This window comes from Salmo salar, chromosome 12, assembly GCF_965601325.2.
Source record: "Salmo salar chromosome 12, fSalSal1, whole genome shotgun sequence".
In the NCBI taxonomy this organism is placed as follows: domain Eukaryota; kingdom Metazoa; phylum Chordata; class Actinopteri; order Salmoniformes; family Salmonidae; genus Salmo; species Salmo salar.
Genome location: NC_138302.1, coordinates 26,510,001 through 26,531,473, shown reverse-complemented (window position 1 = coordinate 26,531,473; position 21,473 = coordinate 26,510,001). Strand labels below are relative to the sequence as shown.

At 46.2% G+C, this 21,473-nt stretch overlaps 1 protein-coding gene and 1 non-coding gene across 2 annotated transcripts in view; both read right to left on the bottom strand.

Annotated features, from left to right (window-relative positions):
- The window catches only part of LOC106564602 (BCL11 transcription factor A), a 44,769-nt gene that overhangs the window by 7,736 nt on the left and 15,560 nt on the right, over nucleotides 1–21,473 (bottom strand). The window lies entirely within an intron of this gene.
- On the bottom strand, nucleotides 19,539–19,593 carry LOC123725765 (U7 small nuclear RNA). The gene has a single exon (XR_006758279.1). It is a non-coding gene; the product is annotated as a U7 small nuclear RNA (small nuclear RNA).

Below are 21,473 nucleotides of genomic sequence, written 5' to 3'. Positions count from 1 at the left end.
CATGATTCCATATGTGTTATTTCATAGTTTTGATGTCTTCACTATTATTCTACAATGTAGAAAAAAGTACAAATAAAGAAAACCCTTGAATGAGTAGGTGTGTCTAAACTTTTGACTGGTACTGTATATATATATATATATTAGCACTGAATACAAAAAACAAGGTCAGGTGTTAAAAAAATTGATAGTTTCATCTCTAAAAGAAAACAGAAAAAAGGAGACAACCAGAGAATGATTTGAGGGTGGTGCTATGAAATGCATTTCATGTATTATTATTCTATTTGGGATAGTTTCATGGTTTACAGCTTTATTTGAAATCCTCTCAGGTGAATAGAAAAGAAGAATAGAGAAAGGAGAAGTGAGATATGCAAAGTAAGTAGCACATTCTCTACACCACTCCTTAAATGTGCCTCTTCTCTTTCATCTCTGCTTTCATTTCTTCTCTCCTTTTGTTTCTTATCCTTTTTTCTGTTTTGTTTAATCTGTCAGGCAGGCAGGCAGGCTAGGCAGACACCTAACCAAAAACATGAATGTGCTGCCAGCTATTAAGATTAGCCAATGCTAAGATGGCGGACGGGGCAGAAGCCCAGCCTTGCTGTACCCCACTGTGGCTGTGGAGGCTAGGGGTGAGGAGGACACGGTGCAGGCTGGGCTCCTGCTGCTAGAGCAGCCTGAAGGAGGAGAAGAAGAATGTGGTGAAAAACAGATTCTCATGTGTCTGCCTCCCTGCCACCCTGGTCCTCTCATGACCATTCCACTCAAAGAGTCACTCTTTGATATGTACGGCCCTTGTCAACGATATAGCTATACCCATTGATCCATTCATCCCTCAGCTTTATAGCAAACTGAGTGGGGCTGCCGTTTTGTTGTTTTTCGAATCAAGGGGTGGGCCTTTAAAGGCCAGCAAGCAACGGGGAAATGTGCACCCAATCAAAGGCAGCTCCACAGAACCTTTTTTTTCTTCACTGAAAAGAGATCTGGGGGGCTGGCAAATTATGGATCATTACAATCTGCAAAAATTACAGTTAATTGCTGCCACCTGCAAGGGGCTCTGACCTCCTATGGATTTTTTCCATCATAAAAAGGCAATTTGCCCACATTCTGCCTTTCCACATATACGCACATATAAAAATGCACTGCGTTTTTTGGGGGTCATTATATTGGCTGAAGTAGTGGCGGTATAGCAGCCTATACATCTTATGTATTTCCAACAAGTTTTTTTTACTGAATGAAACCAAAGACCCATATTACTCTTAAAACGTTCACTTACAACCAAGCTTTGTTGTCGAGTTCTGCTTGGATTCTACGGTGATCTGCAACCCTGCCCTGACAACACGTGTCACCCTACAGTCTCCCTATGTGGGGAAACTGATAGAAATGCTGCTGTTCTTCAAAAGGACGAGGCAGGAAGAGAACGGCTCATGTGGCGTATACACCTTCTCTTCCTCTGAGACCTACACCTGTCTATCTGTCGGAGGAGGATCGAGGCACAAGCGTGGGGTAGAGCGGCGTGAAGGTGCCAGGCGTGAAGGTGTCATTCGTAATGGCTGCCTGAGACGACAGTCGTGAAGGACAGCGGAGCGCCACAACACGGCCGGCCGACAAATCATTTGCCTATACATCAAAAACATCCATCTCTCGCTGTGCAATCATCTGATCCAGATGACGTTTGAAACCTCCCTGATCACGAGACGACAACACAGAACAGTGTGGATAATTGACGCCCTCGTCATATTGATTGGCACCGAGCCAGACCAATGTGACGTACCCATTCCCACCCGCCTGTCCGGCAGACACACAACAACAAAAAGAAGATATCTAAATCGGCCTTGACTAGACTATGGGTGCTTCTCAAATGGCACTCTATTCCCTATATAGTTTTGACCAGGGCCCATAGGGGGCCATTTGGCATGCAGCCTATCCCTCTCTAATGATCCCGGCTCAAAGGGAAGGACAGCGTGTGAGGAAGCAGAGAAACACGTCCTGACAGGGCATTTGATGGCCTTGAAGATTATAAAAAGGGAAGGAATATGTGAGCTTGTGGGAATTGTCTTCTAAAATCGTCTCTGGTCTTGTCTAGTCCTCCAATGGAAAGAAAAAGAAGAGAACCCTTTCAGCGAGGGGTTTCTAGATTCTAGAAGCTCTAAAGCTAAAACTAAGTCGAGGTCCCTTTGAAATAGGACCAGGAGAGGAGGGAATGGGCTGAAACCAAGGCTGGGGAGAAGGCTTACGGAGATAGGGGGAGGGGGAGAGAGAATAAGAGAGAGAGAGAGAGAGAGAGAGAGAGAATAAAAGAGAGAGACGGAGAGAGAAAGAGAGATAGAGAATAGAAGAGATAGAGAGAGGGAGCGCGAGAGAGCGAGAAAGAAAGAACAAAAAGAGGAAGAACAGAAAAGGAGGACAACAAGCCTACCAAGGACATTGCAGCCCGTTGCAACACAAAGCAGAAGAGGGCTATTACAGTGTCTTTCTCTGTACAATGCACTGCTATCACCAGAGAATATGATCTGCGGCCATGCAAAGAGCACAAGGCCAAATGGGAAAGGACATGTTAAACAGCAAGATATTGCCCATATGGCCCATTCGGCAGGATCACATGTATTCCAATACTGTCTCAGCCAGAAGGAGACTAGGCCGGGCTAGACAAAGCAATAGTGATGGGATGATTATAAACAGTCTAGTCTAGGGAGGTGCTGCAGCCTGCAGCCACTTTGCACACGCAGATCCAGACCCTCTCATTGTTCCCCTGCTGCAATATGCACCTCCACACCCCGTACTCCCAACCCTCCGCCCCCGTAACCCCTCACCCCCCTACACTGGTGTCAGTCCCAGCCAGACCCCATCCACCCCAACTGAACCCCTACCACTCAAACACAGCGACACACAAACAACAGCCGTTGGCTACAATCAACAATGACCTTGAACCCTGACGTAACAAGTTCACAACGCCACGGTAACAACTGTCCGTCCCCAAGCCAACTATCCACTGTTCCTGCAAGGACTTGACTTTTCCACCATTTTGTTTTGTTCTTGACCAACCCCTGCTAAGTCTCTCCCTCCTCCTCCCGACCGTCCCAACTGGCTCTCACAGATATTGGTCATTGAGGTAATGGAGGAATGTTGTTACGGGATTAGCAAGGCATCGGAGGAGGAGAGAGAGAGCCAGGAGGACACTGTATGTCAGCTCAGCCATTTTGGACTTCCACCTGAAAAGTGATTATACTAATAACGGTCCCTGCCAATATTCCTAAGTGTTTATGGGTGTTGGTAGGAGTGATCGGGGAGGATATGGAGACCTCTTCAGAGTGCTGTGATAGAAAGTGTTAATGTGACAACTAGTCTGTTCATGTCATTGGTGGATTCATGGACAGAGACTGGTGATGGAGGAGGATGGGGAGGTCCAGTCTGCCATTAGCCTTCCTGTGTGTGTGTGTGTGTGTGTGTGTGTGTGTGTGTGTGTGTGTGTGTGTGTGTGTGTGTGTGTGTGTGTGTGTGTGTGTGTGTGTGTGTGTGTGTGTGTGTGTGTGTGTGTGTGTGTGTGTGTGTGTGTCTGCCCTCTCTCCATCAATATTCACCCCAACGCGGTGGGTCCCAGCTGTTCGCGGCCCTGCTTGCTCTCTCTCTCACACACACACACACACACACACACACACACACACACACACACACACACACACACACACACACACACACACACACACACACACACACACACACACACACACTCTCCCAAAACACACTCACACACTGTTGCCTTTGTCCCAGGCCAGACTACTTTGTGGTGCACTGAGCCACTGGCCACCAACAAAGAGCCTGTTTGACAAACACTTGTTCTGAAAACAAAGCCTGATGCAGGAAATGCGGCTTACCAACAAGAAAACACAGTGAGGGAGAAGAGAGAAGGGGAGAGCTATCCGTGTTCTAAAAAACAGTCCGTCCGGGGATCCCAGGTTTGAAAAACAGACATTAGTGTGGCAACAGCAAGGTCCAGTCAGACTGCTAACCCACTGACTACACACATCAAACAGAAAGGAAAGAAGAGAGTCTGAGAGAAAGAAAAAAGAGAGAGAGCGAGCATGCAGAAAAAGACAGACTACAAGGAAAGAAAAGAGTCAGAGAGAGAGAGACCGAGACAGAGAGAAAGAAAACTTGGCTGGCATGAAGGGAGATTTACTGTGAGATAACTGACTGCGTGAAGCCTGGTGGTCTTTGGTTTGGACACTAGCTCTGTCTAGCTGTGTACCGTGCCAGTAAGTAATGTGTTCTGTGTTGGTTAGACTCTCAAATCAGACTTTCATACTTATTACCTTTCCACAGTCATGAAAGATGACAGGAGCAGCCAGGACCGGGACGGTGTATCTCTGACCCACTAGATCCATTAGAGACAGATGATAGGAGCAGCCAGGACCGGGACGGTGTTTCTCTGACCCACTAGATCCATTAGAGACAGATGATAGGAGCAGCCAGGACCGGGACGGTGTTTCTCTGACCCACTAGATCCATTAGAGACAGATGATAGGAGCAGCCAGGACCGGGACTGTGTTTCTCTGACCCACTAGATCCATTAGAGACAGATGATAGGAGCAGCCAGGACCGGGACGGTGTTTCTCTGACCCACTAGATCCATTAGAGACAGATGATAGGAGCAGCCAGGACCGGGACGGTGTATCTCTGACCCACTAGATCCATTAGAGACAGATGATAGGAGCAGCCAGGACCGGGACTGTGTTTCTCTGACCCACTAGATCCATTAGAGACAGATGATAGGAGCAGCCAGGACCGGGACGGTGTATCTCTGACCCACTAGATCCATTAGAGACAGATGACAGGAGCAGCCAGGACCGGGACGGTGTATCTCTGACCCACTAGATCCATTAGAGACAGATGACAGGAGCAGCCAGGACCGGGACGGTGTATCTCTGACCCACTAGATCCATTAGAGACAGATGATAGGAGCAGCCAGGACCGGGACTGTGTTTCTCTGACCCACTAGATCCATTAGAGACAGATGATAGGAGCAGCCAGGACCGGGACGGTGTTTCTCTGACCCACTAGATCCATTAGAGACAGATGATAGGAGCAGCCAGGACCGGGACGGTGTTTCTCTGACCCACTAGATCCATTAGAGACAGATGATAGGAGCAGCCAGGACCGGGACGGTGTTTCTCTGACCCACTAGATCCATTAGAGACAGATGATAGGAGCAGCCAGGACCGGGACTGTTTTTCTCTGACCCACTAGATCCATTAGAGACAGATGGCTACAGAGGACAAATTCACTGTAGGCACACACTGCACAATAGACAGAGCCGAGAGGGAGAGATAAAAAGTGTGTCTGTCTGAGTGTGTGTGCTTGTGTGTTCTTCTAAGAGTCTCAGTGTGTGTGAATTTCATTCATTTATGGGTGTGTGTTTTCTGTGTGTGTGTGTGTGTGTGTCTGTCCGCTGTCCATTTCCTTTCCCTACCCCTGGACCTCTCCATCTCCAGTCGGTTGAACTCTGTTTGAACTGACCAGAAAGGACATCCATCCATCTACATGACCCCCTGTCTCTCCCTAGCCCAGTCCGAGTGCTCCTTGCTGGGGCATCTCTCGGTCCGACTGCCCCTGTAATGGGTCTGGTCTTTGTTCTCCCGTGTAGATCATTATATGCTATCTGCTGCTTACTGAGAGCTGTGTGGTGTGTGAGTGTGTGTGTGTGTGTGTGTGTGTGTGTGTGTGTGTGTGTGTGTGTGTGTGTGTGTGTGTGTGTGTGTGTGTGTGTGTGTGTGTGTGTGTGTGTGTGTGTGTGTGTGTGTGTGTGTGTGTAGTCATAAGAAAGACATAATGGTACAGTAAATAGACCTCTGGGTCATGAGGTTTAAACCAGTACAGTTAACGAGCCAATCAATTACATAAACATTTGCATTAGACACGGTCTATGACGGATAATGATAATGTCCTTAACATTGTCATTGTTAACAATTTTGTCCTTAAAGTCAAACAGAGTGGATGGACAACAGAAATGAAAGGAGATACCAGGGAAACCCCAAACTGCCATGTGTCTGTTTCAATACATTATTCTACAGGTACTGCAGATGAGAAGACTTAATCAAGTCGGGATATTTTTGAACGACATCCCAGGCGGGCTAGGCTATGTATCTTAGGGAGAGAGAGCAGAGATGAACAATGCTGAAAGACTAGACATTAGAGACTAGAGTGGATGTATGGATTGCTCATTGGAAACACACACAGCTTTGCTGATATCAATGAGGGAATAGCTGTAAATAGATATTTCCCTCCATTTAGTTGTGTATTTCTTTCTAATGGAGGGGGCCCCTTTGAGCACTTCATGCAGTAGGTCAGCAATAACTGTAGAAACCTTTCACTGGAGGGCCCAGACAGTGTTGAGAGAAGGAGAGAAGAAGAGGAGGAGCGGAGGAGAAGAGGAGGAGAGGGTGTTTAGGATAGGGGTAGTGGGGGTTAGGGTTAGGGGGCATCTACAGGCAGGGACCTGCAGACTGGCGAGACCACGAGAAGCTGGAAGGCTGGGAGGATACACAACACACACACACACACACACACACACACACAACTCCCTCCGCTCCCACTGTGTGTGAGAGGATCCCTCCAGGCTGAGCAAACACTTCTGTCGGTCTGGGTCCGGTGTCTCACTCAATTCAATTCAATAGGCTTTATTGGCATGGGAAACATATGTTAACATTGCCAAAGCAAGTGAAATAGATAATAAACAAAAGTGAAATAAACAATCAAAAATGAACAGAAAACATTACACTTACAAAAGTTTCAAAGAAATAGAGACATTTCATATTATTGTCTATATGCAGTGTTGTAATGATGTGCAAATAGTTAAAGTACACAAGGGAAAATAAATAAACATAAATATGGGATGTATTTACATTGGTGTTTTTTCTTCACTGGTTGCCCTTTTCTTGTGGCAACAGATTACAAATCTTGCTGCTGTGATGGTACACTGTGGTATTTCACCCAGTAGATATGGGAGTTTATCAAAATTGGATTTGTTTTTAAATTCTTTGTGGGTCTGTGTAATCTGAGGGAAGTACGTGACTTTAATATGGTCATACATTTGGCAGGAGGTTAGGAACTCTCTCTTTCTCTCTCACTTTCTCTCTTTCTCTATCCCTACACCCTCCTTTCATCTCCCTCTCTCACACTCTCTCTCCCTCTCTCTCTCACTCCCTCTCTCTCTCACTCTGTACCCCTCCACTGATACTTACTCTCACTCTATCTACTCTCCCTCACGCCAGCATACTCCCCTGTTCCTCCTCCCTCCTTTCTTTACCAGTATTTTCTTATATTTCTGATGACAGCACTGAGAAGGGTCGAGGTAGGTCTCCCTCCCTCTCGCTCCGTCTCTCTCCATCTCCTCTTGCTCTGTTTTCCCTCTGAAGCCCTCTACCCTTGGCCTCACCCCACCCTGCCCTCCCAGCCACCTACTCTCCACTCCCGGTAAAGCCTGACTCTAAATCCTTCCATCAGGGTTACGGAGGAGGAGAGAACTACACAGGTGTTTTCTATTTTCCTCCCCCTCTCCATGCCCTCTGATCTAACTCACTTCACTGGAGATAATATTCCAAGAAGAAGACATAAGCTCATACAGGCCTAACCGAATGGACTGGGTCGTTCACAGGAGGGAGGGAGAGAGGGGGAGGAAGAGAGAGAGTGGTGAGGGAGGGAGAGAGGGGGAGGAAGAGAGGGAGGGCTGAGGGAGGGGGAGAGAGAGAGAGAGAGAGAGAGAGAGAGAGAGAGAGAGAGAGAGAGAGGGAGGAAGAGAGGGAGGGCTGAGGGAGGGAGAGAGAGAGAGAGAGAGAGAGAGAGAGAGAGAGGGAGGAAGAGAGGGAGGGCTGAGGGAGGGAGAGAGAGAGAGAGAGAGAGAGAGAGAGAGAGAGAGAGAGAGAGAGGGAGGAAGAGAGGGAGGGCTGAGGGAGGGAGAGAGAGAGAGAGAGAGAGGGAGGAAGAGAGAGAGGGTTGAGGGAGGGAGAGAGAGAGAGAGAGAGAGAGAGAGAGGGAGGAAGAGAGGGAGAGAGAGGAAGAGAGAGGGAAGAGAGAGGGAGGAAGAGAGGGAGAGAGAGGAAGAGAGAGGGTGAAGTATTCCAGATGCGTTTCCTTCTCCCTCTGCCCACCGTCCCCATCGGACAAGGTAGGAAACCATTACTCGCCAAGTCCGCTCTCATTCTCACAAGGATCTGGACGAAAGAGAACGTGGCTATCAGAACAATCTGACCTTTCTAAAGGGGGAAAACTCAATGTCTTTTCTACACTGGCCCAACATTTAGTCATGACCAAACAATGGTTGCTTCAGACACCTTGTTACTGTATGTTTCCCTCGCTCTCTTTGGGCACGTCAAGGCGCGAGACATCCAGTGGCTTGGAAAGGTCATGTGAGACGCGGCCAATCAGAGGAGCCTGTTCGAGCATATGACGCCCCAAGGCATTGTGGGGGAGTGGGGTAGAATGAAAGAAAATGGGACAGAAGACAACGAGACCAGTGTGTCGGAGGAGTCGCCCGCAGCGTCCTTAAACACGCTACCCATCTGCTGTGCTCCGACTGCGGTTACACGGTGGTCACAGTGTGGTCAGCTGGTTAAATAGTTCAAGGTCTATCGTCGTCAATCGATGACCTCTGCTGCTGCTCTGGGGTTAAGGTTAGTCCAAGGTCAAACTCAACCAGGATAATAACTCTTAGTGAAGTAAAGCAGAGACGAGAAAGTTGAGTGTTTGTCTATAATGCAGGAACATAGTATTTCATTGGATGTAGAAAAGAGTTGGATTTCTTTCCTCTAATAGGGGTTTAAATCAAACTGCCTTGAATCACATCATACCAGAAATCTATTCCAGAGTAACACCGCTCACGAAGACAACGTCAAATCTCAAGTAGTATGTATGTAGAGATAGCAAGACCAGCATACTGAGCCCACCCAATGTCCCACTCCCATCCAACACCCCTACTGCCGTTTATTCCTAACTTATTCATAAAGGACTTGAGGGAAATGGCACAAGAACCCAAAAACAAGTTCCAAATGGTATTAAAATTGCAAAATCGCCTCCTGTTCAACAACCCCCCCCCCCCCTTCCCACAATAGCAGGAAGAGACACACAGCGCACTTTCGGAAGTGGTCATGCACGCTCGACGCTGACCTACAAACTGTTTTGTGTCGGCTTATGCCAAGACAGGTTCACCGTTCGGACCACAGGTGTCCTTTTCCGCGCTTTCTTTCGCACTCCATTTGAAAGGCCCCTTACTGTGAAGAGGAGTGCTGGAAAAGACGGATGAAAAGGAGGGATGAAAAGGAGGGATGGAAAGGAAGGGTGCATGGGAAGCAGTAAACGCCATACATGTAGAGTTTACTCTCAATAACAGTCTGTAAGATGGATGGGCCATACGCTTGGCGAAGGCAGCCTGCGCTCCCGACTATTCTCCATCTCAGGGCCGTGCCGTACCAGATTCCATGCAGTCTCTCTCTTAATTAGACACATGTGGTCTAAGACTCTAATCTATGCCATGCCACAGTACTGTGTAGACTAGAGCAGAGCATGGCTCAAACTCACCAAGGATCAGGCCCCCTCCTCTTATTCACTATGATGGAAAAGTCAAACCTGATCCTAGAACAGAACTCTTATTCAGAGACGCTTTGTTGAATACAGGCCCTGGGCAGAGCCAGGGAGGAGAAAGGGCGGGCGCTAGGACCCTTGGAGTTGAAATGGCCCACCGTCACCACCTCTCTCATTTCTACCACAGCCTGGCCTGAAGTGGGTCTGCTTTGTATAAGCAGATGTATTTGATAGATGTTATTTTGTGATTTGGCTAAGAGTCACAGGCAGCGCTACATTTTGAATGCTCAAATTCACTAAACATGTTGGTATTCACCTCGGGTTACAGCATGTTTTCGGCTAAATACATTGAATGCGATGCTACCAAGCTTTGTCGAGCTACGTGGAATCTAGCCAGGCTATTCCCAGAGAGTCTCTTCTCCTCATTCCTCATGCATAGGCATACTATAACACTAACGCCAATGAGTTAATAATAATTAAATAGGTAGCCCCACCAGCCTGGAAGTTGGTTCCCTGTAGCCAGCTGGAGCCTATAAATGGTGATTTTAACAAGGCAAGGGCCTAAGATCTCAAACCGTGCTGGAATGTTACCTGTGAACCCGTGCCAACAATCTGTCCCAAGGCCCTATAGATAACCACATAGCAGAGAAGTGTATAGCAGTATAGCAGCCCAGAACTAAGGGAGGGCAGAGGGGACGAGAGGAGGGGCCGAGAGAGAGGTTCGAGAGAGAGGTTCGAGAGAAAGGGAGAGAGAGAGGAGAGAGAGCGACAGAGAGAGAGAGAGAGAGAGAGACACACACACACAATATTGATAAACTCCCATATCTATTGGGTGAAATACCACAGTGTGTCATCACAGCAGCAAGATTTGTGACCTGTTGCCACAAGAAAAGGGCAACCAGTGAAGAACAAACACCATTGTAAATACAACCCATATTTATGTTTATTTATTTTCCCTTCTGTACTTTATCTAGTTGCATATAATATGACATTTGAAATGTCTTTATTCTTTTGGAACTTTTGTGAGTGTAGTGTTTATTGTACATTTTTATGCAAGTTAACATATGTTTCCCATGCCAATAAAGCCCTTAAATTGAATTGAATTGAGAGAGAGGCTGCCCTAGCCTAGTGACACTGACTCAAGCATTCAACGGTCAACAGTTACATCCAAAACAGACAAAGAATTCCTTATCTTTTTCCTTAAATGCCATCTCACACATTTTCTGTTTAAACAAACCCTCCCTCACCCGTTCGGTGAGGGAGGGTTTGAAAGCGGGAGAGAGGGAGGGAGAGCAGGACTTCTAGAAGAGAGGCTATGTTCCTTTAGTGACAGCTGGATGTATACACAGACAGCTGCAACGAGCAGGATACCCATACAGTACTGTCCAGCCATACTCCTTAACACACACACAGACAGGAGTTCACTGACACACATACACACGCAGACACACACACACACACACACACACACACACACACACACACACACACACACACACACACACACACACACACACACACACACACACACACACACACACACACACACACACACACACACACACACAGGACCCACAAACTCACTGACAGACATTCCACACAGGCACTGGGCAAGACGGCACACATACGTGGCCACGCCGCGGGGCCAAAGTTGGATCAAACATCATTTTGAAAGATGTCCAATGACTTCTGAGTTATAGATACATTTTCAGCGAGTGAGCAGAGCAAGTACCGGCTTGAATTTTCTCTCCCCTTTTGCCAATGCCCACAGCGGGAGGAAATTGGGATGTACAGCGATAAAAGAGGCTACACTGTCAACATTGTCTTAAACAGAGAAGAACAGCTAGGGAGAAGATTTATGTGGCAGATGTTTGTGCCCTAGCTGTTTCTAGCAGACAATAAAACTGAATTGACAGAGAGAGTGAGAGAGCGCCATTTTTAAACAGTGGAGAGTGGAGCCTCACAATGGAACATTGAAGCAATTGCTTTGGCTGCACATGTCAAAGTGTGGTACCACATGAGATGTATCAACAGTAATTAACAGTAAAAGAATAATACACATGTACAGTGAAGCCTAACGTGTACATCTACAGACAACCAGTTCCAATGCAAATATACAGCATACTTTTAGTAAAAAAGGTGCTATCCAGAATCTAAAAGGGTTTTCCGGCTGTCCCCATATGAGAACCCTTTGAAGAACCCTTTTTGGTTCCAGGTAGAACCCTTTCCCCAGAGGGTTCTACATAGAAACTGAAAGTTCTACCTGGGACCAAAATGGGTTCTACCTGGAAGCAAAAAGGCTTATCCTATGGGGACAGCTGAAGAACCCTTTTGGGAACTCTAATTTCTAAGACTGTACCCGTTTCAGAGGGCCTGCATCACACTAAGGGAAACCACCAGCACTCATGCCACATGAGTCAAGTCACACACACTTTGCACACCACACACACACACACACACACACACACACACACACACACACACACACACACACACACACACACACACACACACACACACACACACACACTCCGATACCCCTCTGGTGTCACCCCTAACGGCTACAGCTCTGTCACACTATGGGGCTACACTGATCCCCCATGCGCCCCCGTTAACGGCGGCCACTCATGTTCCCACGGCGACAAGGGGGGAATTGACAGCTTCTCAGAGACGCCGGTTCCCCATATCAGCGACCTCGACTGCCTCGCCGCCTTGTGTTGCATTCTGGGAAGATGAACTAAACCTACTCAGAAGTTGAACTGTAACTTGGCTCGGGTTTATGCTGGGTCAAGGTGTATACCCTATACTGGTCTCTAAGACTGACATGATGCTCAGGAGAAATACTGGGGGAAATGAGAGATGAGAAAACTTGCTCAGCGACTTGTCAGAAATAGGGCGACGGGCGTAATCATTTCTGATGGACACCTTTACAGAAAGAGATCGTAGAAGAGCACGAAAAAATAAAATGAGTTTGCTTAGAAAAAAAGTCAAGCCTATACAATTTATAATGATTGTTGTATGGCAAAAGTCCTACACTTTTACAACAATTCAAGGAGATAAATATATGAAGGGAGGTAGTGGGGAATAGGGGATAGTATATACTATTTTTGAGAGAGGGCAGAGGAAGAAAAAATGAAAAACAAAAGAGTGTTGTTGGACAGAAACACAGACAGACAGACAGCGTTAGCCCACAACAGACAAACAGGGAGCCCATCCTTGAGGGGTGCTAGATTACATTAGCGCCAGCTGCTTCCTTTGTGTGGTTTTACGGTTAGGGCCCGAAAAGCTGCTAAAATTTCACTTAATCTGCTCCAGAAACCCAAGTGTCAGCCATTCAAATGGGGGCTAAAAGCACCACTCTCAGATTACTAAAGGGAAAATACGCTAATAATAGCTGCCCCACAGCTTCTCAGGCAGCCCATAGGGCGAAGCCGCAACCGGGCATCCATTTTGTGTAACCAAAGTAGGTGGCGTTTTAGTGCATATGAAACTGGCTGCCCCTGTGTGCGACTGGCCAGTGATAGAGCCCTAATGGTGGTGGTGGTCAGAGCCACCCAGAGAACCAGACAGCTTCCCCACCTCTCCCCCTGGTCTGTTCATCCTCTAGTGATTAGCCTATGCTAATACCCTGACCCACGCGCACTTTCTTTTAAGCCACCGGCAGGATCGCTACCCAACAACAGCTGTGGGCACTTTGGCTTTAAATTAAGCGGGGGAGATATGGTGTGGGGGGGGGGGGGGGGGGGGGGCTGTTAAGTTGAACAAAATTCCAGCAAACTTGCTATACACAAATGTGTGTGCCTGTGTGTGCATGCGGTGTGCGTGCGTTTGGCGTGTGTGTGGTGTGTGAGACAGAAAAAGAGAGGAAGAGAGGCCCCTCTGCGCCGACCCTCAGATAATGACATGACAGGATCCAGGCAGGGTCGACGGAGTATAGGGGGAGGAGGGTACGTGGTGAGGGATAGAGAGGATGGGGTGGGTGAGGGAGGGGAGGACGGAGGGAGGTTAGGCAGGGGGAAGGCCAGGTCAGTCCAGTCGGTCGGTGGGGTGGAGGAGGGGCAGAGAGGGGGGGGGAGGGAGGCACCGTCCATCAGTTGTCTGGGGAGAGATTTTCACTTCCAACACATACATCCTACCACACAGTGAGACCTTGGCTGGAGCTGCAACTGGTGAGGGGAGAGGGGATCTGGTATCTCTCCCACACAGCTCTCGCCTTAACATCGTCCTGAAATCTCACCGGACTGACTGAAGAGACTGACTGACAGATTTCTTTATCTAAATATTATTGAAGCTATGTAAAGAATAGTGTACTGTTAAACAAGAGAGAGAGAGAGAGACAGACAGACAGAGAAAGACAGCGAGAGAGAGAGACAGAGAGAGAAACAGAGAGAGCGAGAAAGAAAGGAGAGGAAGAAAGAGGGTTGTGCTTGCCTCCCAGTTTACTGTACCTTGGTTTCAGTTTCCAAGAAGTTAGATGTGTTGACTTAAGCTCCTACACTACTTGTTGGAACAGGAGTCGAGAATGAGAGGGAGAGGGAGAGAGGGAGAGAGAGGGAGAGAGAGAGAGAGAGAGAGAGAGAGAGAGAGAGAGAGAGAGAGAGAAATTGGAAGGAGAGACACACTAGTGTAGCCCTCCTTGGACTCCGAGGTTGGATCCAGAGTGGCAACAGATGATGAGAGACAAATCACTGGCCTTATTACCAACCAGCAGTCTGTCCCTCCAACTTGGCACATCGCACTAGTGTGAACGTCTGGGGAAGGACGGGGCATGTACAGCATGAACAATGCTGCCCAGCACAGCACAGTGGCACAGACCAGCCAGTTTCTCATAGAAAAAGTATATGTATCAAAGCATAAAAACATTTCTTTGGCACTTTGAACCTATAGGCAAAGGGTTGTAAAAAAGGTGTTTGTCCTGACTTATCCCCTTGGCTGATAACACAATGCTGCCTGGCTGGTCAAGAGGACAGGTGATTTGTTGCAACAAAAGTGCCAAGAACCAGATCAACAGGAATGAGAGGGAAAAGATTGCCAAAAACCGCTATAGAGAGAGAGTGGTCACCTTGGACTCTGAGCCAAACTTCAGAGGCTTCCTGTCTGCGATGGTGTCTATGTTTACATCTGGGCTACAAGGTAAACAAACATCAAGGTCAAGGAAACGTGGGAGTCTGTCCAGAAACCATAGCACCTCTGACAGGTCCGAAAGGCTGCTTCAATTGTTCTCAGACATGTTCTAAAACCTGTCTACCAGATATGAAAGGTCTGCATGGCAGCTTCAATTGTTCTCAGACATGTTCTATAACCTGTCTACCAGATATGAAAGGTCTGCATGGCAGCTTAAACTGTTCTCAGACATGTTCTATAACCTGTCTACCAGATATGAATGGTCTGCATGGCAGCTTAAACTGTTCTCAGACATGTTCTAAAACCTGTCTACCAGATATGAATGGTCTGCATGGCAGCTTAAACTGTTCTCAGACATGTTCTAAAACCTGTCTACCAGATATGAATGGTCTGCATGGCAGCTTAAACTGTTCTCAGACATGTTCTAAAACCTGTCTACCAGATATGAATGGTCTGCATGGCAGCTTAAACTGTTCTCAGACATGTTCTATAACCTGTCTACCAGATATGAATGGTCTGCATGGCAGCTTAAACTGTTCTCAGACATGTTCTAAAACCTGTCTACCAGATATGAATGGTCTGCATGGCAGCTTAAACTGTTCTCAGACATGTTCGATAAAACTGTCCAAAACCTTACCCAGCATATGAATGGTCTGCATGGCAGCTTAAACTGTTCTCAGACATGTTCTAAAACCTGTCTACCAGATATGAATGGTCTGCATGGCAGCTTAAACTGTTCTCAGACATGTTCTAAAACCTGTCTACCAGATATGAATGGTCTGCATGGCAGCTTAAACTGTTCTCAGACACAGGCCTTTAAGATGATTTAGAAGGGAAAGTGCAGGGGTGATTTGGGGTTGGCAATTTCTTTCACTTTACCTTCATTTTTTTATCAGTTGGAGGTACATATTAAGCTAGTTACATTGTAAGAAACTTCTCTAGGTAGGTACAGTCCATTTTCACATTTCCATTTTCAAACTCCAGTGAAGTCCAGCTACAGTCATAACATAATCCTGACATCACAATCACATCACGGCCTGGTTACTACGGTGACCCCATTAACAAGTAGGTTACCATGGGGACATCTTAGCCCTGAGATAAACAACAATACCATGTCTGAAAATATCCAGACCTCATCTCCATTCTTCCCCTCCCTCCCTCCCTCCCTCCCTCCCTCCCTCCCTCCCTCCCTCCCTCCCTCCCTCCCTCCCTCCCTCCCTCCCTCCCTCCCTCCCTCCCTCCCTCCCTCCCTCCCTCCCTCATGCATAATGCATTATAATTTATCCAGTACAAGGATGTGGGAACATGGCAGTTCCACAGAGTCTTCTGCCTTTCTCAGTCGGATGTCACGCGAATGGGTCCATGAATCCTACGAACTCTCACTCCTTCTCGCACCCTCTCTCTCTCTCTGGTCTTTTTACACTCTTAGAAAAAAGGTGCTATCTAGAACCTGAAAGGGTTCTTCGGCTGTCCCCATAGGAAAACCATTTGAAGAATCCTTTTTGGTTCCAGGTAGGGTTCTCCTATGGGGACAGCCAAAGAAACCTTTTGGGAACCCTTTTTATCTAAGAGTGTATCCCTCTCTTTTCTTCCTATCTCTCTCTCTCTCTCTCTCTCTCTCTCTCTCTCTCTCTCACTTTCCCTCCCTCTCCCTCTATCCCACCCTCCATTCCTCTCCCTCTCTCTCCCCACCAGACACGTGGCCGGAGAGAGCAGACAGCCATCTGGGAGTGGTGGCCGGCTTTGTCTGGGTCCATCGCGGACCCCCACCCCCCCCCCAAAACACCCCTCACCCACTCACCATTACTATCCCCAAATGTGAAAGTCTCTTCTCATACAATCTGCACATATACATATGCAAATGTGTGTGTGAGTGTGTTTGTGTGTGTGTGTGGTGGGGGGGGGGGGGGGTCGCTAAGAGCAGCCGTCATCACACACACAGAGAGAAGAGACATATTCATCCGATATCTTCACGCCAAACTAACACCCGATGCGTGTGCCGCTCAAGAAAATAAAGACGTATGTTTGAGAGAAAGAGAGAAACAGAAAAAGAGAGAAAGAGAGCTCATGTTTAAAGAAGAGGGGAAGACAAGAAGAACCTGCCCATATACAAAGAGAGTAATAGTTGGAGATTTGTGAAATACATGCACATTTTATGGTACACACACACACATATACAGCACCAGTCAAACGTTTGGACATACCTACTTATTCAAGGGTTTTCTTTATTTTTTTTATATTTTCTACATTGTAGAATAATAGTGAAGACATCAAAACTATGAAATAACACATGGAATCATGTAGGAACCAAAAAAGTGTTAAACAAATCAAAATATATTTGAGATTTGAGATTCTTCAAGTAGCCACCCTTTGCCTTGAAGACAGCTTTGCACACTCTTGGAGAGTGAGGGACAGGTCGAGAGAGAAATTTGAGTTATCAAGGCGACAGACAGTGACACGTTCAATACTGCCTTGCACATACTTGCCTGCATCTAGCTGATCTAGGGTGTAATCATTAGTCCAACGGTTGTAAACAGGATTTTTTTGCACACTCTTGGCATTCTTTCAACCAGCTTCATCAGGTAGTCACCTGGAATGCATTTCATTAAAAGGTGTGTCTTGTTAAAAGTTCATTTGTGGAACTTCTTTCCGTCTTAATGCATTTGAGCCAAACAATTGGTGACAAGGTAGGGGTGGTTAACAGAAGATTTGGTAAAATACCAAGTTCATATTACGGCAAGAACAGCTCAAATAAGCAAAGAGAAACGACAGTCCGTCATTACTTCAAGTAAAAGAAGTTCAGTCAATCCGGAAAATCTCAAGAACTTTGAAAGTTTCTTCAAGTGCATCAAGCACAATGATTGAAACTGCCTCTCATGAGGACTGCCACAGGAAAGGAAGGACCCAGAGTTAACTCTGCTGCCAGAGGATGAGTTCATTAGGGTTTAACTGCACCTCAGATTGCAGAAAAATAAATGCTTTACAGAGTTCAAGTAACAGGACACATCTCAACATCAACTGTTCAGAGGAGACTGCATGAATCAAGCTTTCATGGTGGTCGAATTGGCTACAAAGAAGCCACTACTAAAGGACACAAATAGGAAGAAAAGACTTGCTTGGGCCAAGAAACACGAGCAATGGACATTAGACCGGTGGAAATCTGTCCTTCAGTCTGATGAGTCCAAATTTGAGATTTTTTGGTTCCAACCGCCGTGTCTTTGTGAGATGCAGAGTAGGTGAACGGATGAACTCTGCATGTGTGGTTCCCACCGTGAAGCATGGAGGAGGAGGTGTGATGGTTGTGGGGGGTGCTTTGCTGGTGACACTGTCGGTGATTTATTAAGAATTCAAGGTGCACTTAACCAGCTTGGTTACCACAGCATTCTGCAGCGATACGCCATCCTATCTGGTTTGCGCTTAGTGGAACTATCATTTGTTTTTCAACAGGACAATAACCCAAAACACACCTCCAGGCTGTGTAAGGTCTATTTGACCAAGAAGGAGAGTGATGGAGTGCTGCATCAGATGACCTGGCCATCACAATCACCCGACTACAACCCAATTGAGATGGTTTGGGATGAGTTGGACTGCAGAGTGAAGAAAAAAGCAGCCAACAAGTTCTCAGCATATGTGGGAACTGCTTCAAGGCTGTTGGAAACGCATTCCAAGTGAAGCTGGTTGAGAGAATGCCAAGAGTGTGCACAGCTGTCATCAAGGCAAAGGGTGGCTACTTTGAAGAATCTCAAATATAAATATATTTTGATTTGTTTTAAGACTTTTTTGGTTACTACACAATTCCATATGTGTTATTTCATAGTTTTGATGTCTTCACTATTATTCTACAATTTAGAAAATAGTAAAAATAAAGAAAAACCTTTGAATGAGTAGGTTGTGTCCAAACTTTTGAATGGTACTGTATATCCACAATTGCCCTCTGGCACAAAGACACATATATGAGGAATTTCTTCATAAATATAAAAAAATAATCGATCAATGAAAGCTACTTGGAACAAGATGTTTCAACAACAAGCCCACCATCTCCCCTGACGCCCTGACCATAGAGAGCCCTTGTTTCTCAATGGTGTAGTAGTTCAAGGCATGACTTGGTGTTTTGGTATGGTTCCCAATTAGAGGCAGCTGGTAATCGTTGCCTCTGATTGGGGATCATATTTAAGTAGCTATTTTTCCCACCTGTGTTTGTGGGATATTGTTTTGTGTATTGTGCATGTAGCACCACGTAGTCACGTTTCGTTGTTCGTTTATTGATATATTTTGTTTTGGCTAAGTTTCACTTTGGAATAAAGATGTGGAACTCTACACACGCTGCGCCTTGGTCTGATCATTTCCAAGATCGTGACACACGATGGGAAAGAAACACATATTTTCATAGATCAGACATGAATATCTCAATGAATATTTCATAAAAAAATGCCTTAAGACAATGAAATAGTCCATTGATTAGTTGGTGTGGTGGTTAGTCCATAAGGGTTAGAATGGGGTTTTCTTGGTTAAATGTTAAGGCGATCTTCTAACTACTTAGCATGTACGATGTGATGTGTTCCCACATAAAGAAATACTATAGTATATACTACTCTTTTTTTACTCCAGTATTTATAGTGTAGTAAACTGTTTTTGAAGACTTTACTGAGTTCTGCAAAAACACTACAGTGAATACTGTAGGATTTACTGTAGTATACTGAAGTATTTACAGTTTACTATAGTATAAATACTGTAGTAAAAAAAAGAGTGGTATATACTATAGTAATTACTGTAGTGTTGTGCGGCCTGTAATATACTGTTGTATTTACTGTAGTGTTTTTGGGGACATTACTGCAGCATTTACTAAAGGCTTTCTCCTTTAGGAAACCTACTGGAGAAATACTCAAAGAGCTAATTTTCCATAACCTGTAGGTAGGTAGGTAGGTAGGAAGGAAGGAAGGAAGGAAGGAAGGAAGGAAGGAAGGAAGGAAGGAAGGAAGGAAGGAAGGAAGGAAGGAAGGAAGGAAGGAAGGAAGGAAGGAAGGAAGGAAGGAAGGAAGGAAGGAAGGAAGGAAGGAAGGAAGGAAGGAAGGAAGGAAGGAAGGAAGGAAGGAAGGAGGCTAGGTCCTGAACAGAGAGTTCAGAACTTCTGCTCTTTTTCATAACCTGTAAGGAACACAATATATGGTCTACACTTGGCATGTAGGTTTCTCACGTGTGGCACACATTTGGATATGGGGGAGGGGAATGGGCAGGGTATATGCAACTTAAATACTGTAGTATTTACTACAGTAAAAAAATGAGTTTTTGCGGAGTGTAGTGTTTTTGCTGACATTTCTGTATTTACTACAGTGTTTTGTTGGTGGATTTTACTATAGTATTCTACAGTATACTACACAATTCTATAGTAAGTACTACACATGATCAAGGGATACTACAGTGTATAGTATTCTACAGTATACTACAGTTTATTACAGAATTCCATAGTAAGTAATGTACTATTCTATTGTAAACTATAGTCTTCTTTATGTGGGTTTGGACTGAATTTCTAGCCTGATCCCAGATCTGTTTGTGCTGTTTTGCCATCTCATATAGTCACTGTCATGCCATTAATGACCATCACAAGACAGTAAAAACAGATCTGGGATCAGGCTACTGGATATCTGCCTGAACTTCAGTCCCGTGCCTGTGACCATTTCTCATCAGCTAAATACACCAGACCTGAGTACAGGAAGACAACAGGAACACCTGTGAAGCAAGTGCAGAAAGGTGACTCCTCTAAGCCCTTCAATTCTCACCACCAACACCTTCAGCATAACACTTCGTCACACACGGAACAGAGTAACACACACACACACACACACCTGAAATGAGAAGAGAAAAGTTATTTGTAGTACAATGTTGACCAGGCTCTTCTAGAACTCTCCTGGGACAGTCCCTGAGGTGATTAAGGACAAATTAGAGAACAACATGTTTCTGTACATTACTGTGTAGGACATTAAACACACACGCACACAACCGTTTGAGGCATGAGGTTATAAACACAGACACACACACAACACACACACTTGCATACAAAGGGCCTTTATGCACCTTATGTGTGTCGTCCATATCAAATCCATTCTCTCTCTCCACTCTCATGTTAGCTGTAATGTTTTCTGTACACAATAGGAACTAAAGCTGTGAGCATCATATTGCCCACCAACACCCCTCCCCTGCTGTCCCCACACGTTTATGAGGACTTCTTGTTCATCTTTTAATTTGTTCACACACTCCTCCCTTTCCTTCGCTCTTTCTCTGTACTCTTTATTTTCTGTATCATCCTGGCCTGTGGCCCCAGGTTAGAGGTTCTGTTCCCTGTGTTTCCTACACACACGCACACACACACGCACGCACACACACACACACGCACGCACACAGACACTGGCTGGCTAACCAGTCTGAACTGGTTCTGACATAGGTGAACCAGAGCCTTGTCCTTTTTCGCCTCCAGACAAAAAATAACCTGGTGGCATTCGATCTAGACTCAGCAGGTATGAGGGAGATGTGTGTGTGTGTGTGTGTGTGTGTGTGTGTGTGTGTGTGTGTGTGTGTCTCCCTAGACCTTCCAGGCCTGGACCACTGCCAAGTTCATCTGTTAATGGACAGCCACTCTGAGGGCCGAGCCATCCCCCCTTCCCTCTCTCCCTCCTCTCCCCCTCCAGCAGCCGTCCCTGCTCACGACCCCCCCGCCCCCCCCAACCTCCCCAACCCACCATGCCTGCCCAGATACAGGCCTCTCCCCTCCCCTCTCCCTCTCT